This window comes from Triticum dicoccoides, chromosome 4A (assembly GCF_002162155.2).
Source record: "Triticum dicoccoides isolate Atlit2015 ecotype Zavitan chromosome 4A, WEW_v2.0, whole genome shotgun sequence".
In the NCBI taxonomy this organism is placed as follows: Eukaryota; Viridiplantae; Streptophyta; class Magnoliopsida; order Poales; family Poaceae; genus Triticum; species Triticum dicoccoides.
The window spans coordinates 615,821,295-615,827,256 of record NC_041386.1 but is presented as its reverse complement, the minus strand read 5'-3'; positions in this window follow the sequence as shown (position 1 = coordinate 615,827,256).

Sequence of the window (5,962 nt, the reverse complement as noted above, 5' to 3'; positions counted from 1 at the left end):
GGCGAGGCACTGCGGCGGTTGCGGCGGCGAGAGGCGGGGAGGAGAGGGGCAGCGGTGATGCGAAAAGGAGAGGGGGGTCCCGGGCGGCGGCTTTATAGTAGGGGAGGCGAGGGCGGCTTGGGCGAGGGGCAATGGAGGCGGCGGTGGCGGCGCGGCGCCGGACTCCGGGAGGAGTCCTGGTCGGGGACGACGGGCGAGGCGGCGCGGAGCTGGGCCTTGGCCTGGCTGGGTGCTGGGCCGGCCCAGTCAGCGAGGGGATTTTTTTAAAAAAACATTTTCCCGACAATTTAAATAATAAAACGAATTAAATGAAAATATTATATAGGCATATAATATATCAAAATTTTCAGGAAAAGATTTTCTACGACATGAACATTATTATAGCATTAAATAAAATACACACCAAATCTAATAATTCAAACAGTTCTACTAGTCTATTAAAATCCAATCAAAAAAACCAAAATGATTTCAAATTAATTTTTCTCCAATTTTCTATTGTAGGGAATCATGTTACCCCATTTTCCATGTATTTTATTTTTGAAGAAAAATAATTTGAATAAAACTCAAATAACTCCAAATTGAAAATAATTCAAAAGACTTTGAATTTGATCCTTTGAAACTCCCAACTCATATTTCATATAATCTGAAGAAGTCATTTTATCTTCTCTCGTGAAAATCATTGAGTTGCATAAAGTTTCAGAATTGGAAATATTCTCAAATGAAATTCAAATATTTTCAACACCCCTTGTCATTTAATAAATGGAAGAAGTCATGTCATCTTCTCTCCAGGGTTTTGTGATGAAAAAAGTATTTGAATTCACGGAGAGCAAAATGCAAAAATGAAAGTTTGGGAAAGTCCTTTTATTCCCTCTCGTTTAACTTTCAAAAAGTTTCGAAATTCACTCACTTTCAGTCAATCAATCAAACAGTCAATCAAATCTATCTATTTATTATAACATTCCAAAATTTAGAATTTTGGGATGTTACAATACGGTGATAACTCTGTTAGTATGGGCGGCATTATTGCTAAACGGTTAAGTTTGAACCGTACCAAGGGGCCCATCTTTGGAGGCATCTATGCTTCACGCCTAGCTGCACATTTTAACATACCTATTAGGCATTATGAGAAGGAAGAAAAAGTGTTGCCTCGTGTTTATCTAGATTATAAAAGTATGGTGGCACATGATTTTATTGTTAAGAATAGGGAAGGAGAGCTTAAATACAAATTGTTCTTTAATAAACATCATCCTGAGACTATTACTCTGCCTACTCCTTCTTTGTTTGATTTATTTGCAGGCCAGTACCTTGTTCCGTTGATGGCTATTCACGCCTACCGGAACCCTGCACCAGCCATGGAGCCGGAGCCGGAACCATAAGTTGATCCTTCACGGCAATCTAATTACCAGTGGGATCCAGAGATGATTGCCAGCCAGTGGCAATCGGAGTCTTCTTCCTCATCTTAGTACGACCCCAACTACTATTATGGATATCCGCCAGGCCAGCCGTTGCCATAGACCAACTTAGGCCAAAAGCCTAAGCTTGGGGGAGTATGTATTTTTCCCACCGACATCACATTTATGTTCACACACTCATTGCTAGATGTCGGTGCTCATACTTTTTTATTGTATCATCCATGCTAGTTTATTTTCTTTTTATTCTTTCTTATTGTGTGTTTAATAAACCTTAAGAAAAAAACCAAAAAAATTAGTTGTGGCTTTTAATTAGTTTACTTTCCATGCTTGTAGTAGTAATTAAAAAGAAAACCCAAAAAGATTTCATGTTCTTCTTTTACTTGTTGGGAGCTCTCCCGTGTAAATAGTTTTATTTCTTTTCTTTTCTTTGGGGGTCGTTAGGAAAAGACCATAATTAAATTGTTGAAGTGGCTCTTGTATGCATTATTATTGATCTGACAAAAGAGCCCATATTGCCTTGTCTTCTACTATTTATTGAATGCTTGTAGTTTCCAGCTTAGTCCAATGCATGTGCACTATTATTATTATTCACATCGTTCGGTCGTGCAAGTGAAAGGCAATTATGATGATATATGATGGACTGACTGAGATGAGAAAAGCTGCTATGAACTCGACCTGTTTTGTTTTTGTAAATATGATTAGTTCATCGTTCCTGATTCAGCCTATTATGAATAAACATGTTTGCAATGACAACTAGAGATCATAGTGCTTATGCCATGCTTGATTAGCTATGAGTTATAATGGTTTACCTTGCGTGCCAACATGCTATTAAAATGGTTGTCATGTGGTATGATAGGGTGGTATCCTCCTCTGAATGATTTAAGTGACTTGACTTGGCGCATGTTCACGCATGTAGTTGAAACAAAATCAACATAGCCTTCACGATATTTATGTTCATCGTGGATTATATCCTACTCATGCTTGCATTCGGTGCTGATTAACTTTAATGCATGGTCATGACTGTTGTCGCTCTCTAGCTGGTTGCTTCCCAGTCTTTTGCTAGCCTTCACCTGTACTAAGCGGGAATACTGCTTGTGCATCCAATACATTAAACCCCAAATTTATTCCACATGAGTCCACCATACCTACCTATATACGGTATCTACCTGCCGTTCCAAGTAAATTTTTATGTGCCAAATTCTAAACCTTCAAATAAATATCCTGTTTTGTATGCTCGAATAGCTCATGTATCAACTAGGGTTGTCCGTATCTTCCATGTTAGGAGGGTTATTCTCAAGAGGAGTGGACTCCGCTCCTCACTCACGAGATAAATGGCTGGTCACCGGGATGCCCAGTCCCATGCTTTATGCAAACTAAATCAAAATAATTGCAAACAAAACTCCCCCTGGGACTCTTATTAGTTGGAGGCACTCGTTGTTTTGAGCAAGCCATGGATTGATGCTTGTTGGTGGAAGGGGGGGGGTATAAACTTTACCATTCTATTTGGGAACCGCCTATAATGTGTGTAGCATGGAAGATATCGCCATCTCTTGGTTGTTATGTTGACAATGAAAGTATACCGCTCAAAATATTATTCACCTCTGTTTCAAAACTAAGCTCTGTCACCTCTACAAATCCCTGCTTCCCTCTACGAAGGGCTTATCTATTTACTTTTATGCTGAGTCATCATCCTGTTATTAAAAAGAACTAGTTGGAGAGCACCGCTGTTATTTGCATTCATTAATGTTAGTTTACATTGAGTATGACTTGACTGGATCTCTTTTACTATGAATTACAATGTCTAGTCAGTCCTTAGTCTCTAAAGGTGCTATGCATTTATGTTTTGCGGTCTTAGAAAGGGCTAGCGAGATACCATGTTGTTATATCATATTATGATTGTTTTGAGAAAGTGGTGTCATCCGAGATTTATTATTATTGCTCGCTAATTGATTATGCTATTGATATGAGTAAGCGTGAGACCTAAGCATTATTGTGAATGTGGTTAGTTATAATCTTTGCTGAAAACTTGAATGCTGGCTTTACATATTTACAACAAGAAGAGCAAACCGAGTTTCTAAAAGTTGTTCTTTATCACTTTCAGTTTATCAACTGAATTGCTTGAGGACAAGCAAAGGTTTAATCTTGGGGGAGTTGATACATCTCCGTCGTATCTACTTTTCCAAACACTTTTGCCCTTGTTTTGGACTCTAACTTGCATGATTTGAATGGAACTAACCCTGACTAATGTTGTTTTTTAGCAGAATTACCATGGTATTATTTATGTGCAGAAATAAACGTTCTTGGAATGACCTGAAACTTCACAGAGAAACTTCTCAGAAAATTTGAAAAATACCTGCAAAAGATGAAGGCCAGGGGGCCCACCACCTGCCCACGAGGTTGGGGGGTGCGCCTGCCCCCCTAGGGCGCCCCCTACCTCGTGGGCCCCCTGATGCCTCTCTAACTCCAACTCAAACGTCATATATTGTGTTTCAAGGAGAAAAAAATCAGAGAGAAGAATTCATCGCATTTTATGATACGGAGCCGCCGCCAAGCCCTAAAACCTCTCGGAAGGGCTGATCTGGAGTCCGTTCAGGGCTTCGGAGAGGGGAATCCATCGCCATTGTCATCATCAACCATCCTCCATCACCAATTTCATGATGCTCACCGCCGTGCGTGAGTAATTGCATCGTAGGCTTGTTGGACGGTGATGGGTTGGATGGGATCTATCATGTAATCGAGTTAGTTTTGTTAGGGTTTGATCCCTAGTATCCACTATGTTCTGAGATTGATGTTGCTATGAATTTGCTAGGCTTAATGCCTATCACTAATGCCCGAGTGCCATGATTTTAGATCTGAACCTATTATGTTTTCATCAATATATGAGTGTTCTTGATCCTATCTTGCAAGTCTATAGTCACCTATTATGTGTTATGATCTGTTAACCCCGAAGTGACAATAATCGGGATACTTACCGGTGATGACCGTAGTTTGAGGAGTTCATGTATTCACTATGTGTTAAAGCTTTGTTCCGGTACTCTATTAAAAGGAGGCCTTAATATCCCTTAGTTTCTGTAACGACCCCGCTGCCACGGGAGGGTAGGACAAAAGATGTCATGCAAGTTCTTTTCCATAAGCACGTATGACTATGTTCGGAATACATGCCTACATTATATCAATGAACTGGAGCTAGTTCTGTGTCACCCTAGGTTATGGCTGTTACATGATGAACCGCATCCGGCATAATTCTCCATTACCGATCCATTGCCTACGAGCTTTCCATATATTGTTCTTCGCTAAATTACTTTCCCGTTGCTATTGCTATCATCACTACAAAATACCAAAAACATTACTTTTACTACCATTACCTTTTTGCTACCGTTACCACTACTATCATATTACTTTGCTACTAAGTACTTTGCTGCCACAATATAGCGGGTGGATAAACAACTATGTGATACAAGACGTGTGGATAAACAACTATGTGATAGCAAGATATATGACAAGAAACAATAAAGTGCATAAGTAAAGGGATCGGGTAAAAGATAACTGAGGCACGCGGAGACGATGATGTATCCCGAAGTTCACACCCTTGCAGATGCTAATCTCTGTTTGAAGCGGTGTGGAGGCACAATGCTCCCCAAGAAGCCACTAGGGCCACCGTAATCTCCTCACGCCCTCGCACAATGCAAGATGTCGTGATTCCAGAAAGGGACCCTTGAGGGCGGTCACCGATCCCGTACAAATGGCAACCCTTGGGGGCGGTCACCAAACCCGTACACTTTGGCAACCCTTGGGGGCGGTCACCGGTACCCGTCAAATTGCTCGTGGCGGTCTCCACAACCTAATTGGAGACCCCGACACTTGCCCGGAGCTTCACACCACAATGATTGAGCTTCGAACACCACCAACCATCTAGGGCGCCCAATCACCCAAGAGGAACAAGCTCAAGGGTACCAAACACCCAAAATTAGTAAGCTTCTCAACTTGTAACTTCCATGTATCACCATGGAGAACTCAAACCGATGCAGCAAATGCAATGGCAAGGGCACACGGAGTGCCCAAGTCCTTCTCTCCCAAATCCCACCAAAGCAACTAATGCTAGGGAGGAAAATGAGAGGAAGAACAAGAAGGAGAACACCAAGAACTCCAAGATCTAGATCCAAGGGGTTCCGCTCACATAGAGGAGAAAGTGATTGGTGGAAATGTGGATCTAGATCTCCTCTCTCTTTTCCCCCAGAACTAGCAAGAATCCATGTAGGGATTGAGAGATAGCAAGCTCGAAGAAGGTCAACAATGGGGGAAGAACACGAGCTCAAAGGATAAGGTTCATTGGGGAAGAAGACCCCCTTTTAAGGTGGGGAAAAATCCAACCATTATGCTCACAGCCTGCACAGAGCGGTACTACCACTCGTCCTGATGGTACTACCGCTAGGGGTAGCGGTACTACCGCTAAGGGTAGCGGTGCTACTACTTGCAAGTAGCACTCAAAAATTACATCTGTGCCTACCACCGCTGGACTTATGACGAGTTTTTGGTCCAGAGCAGAAGTA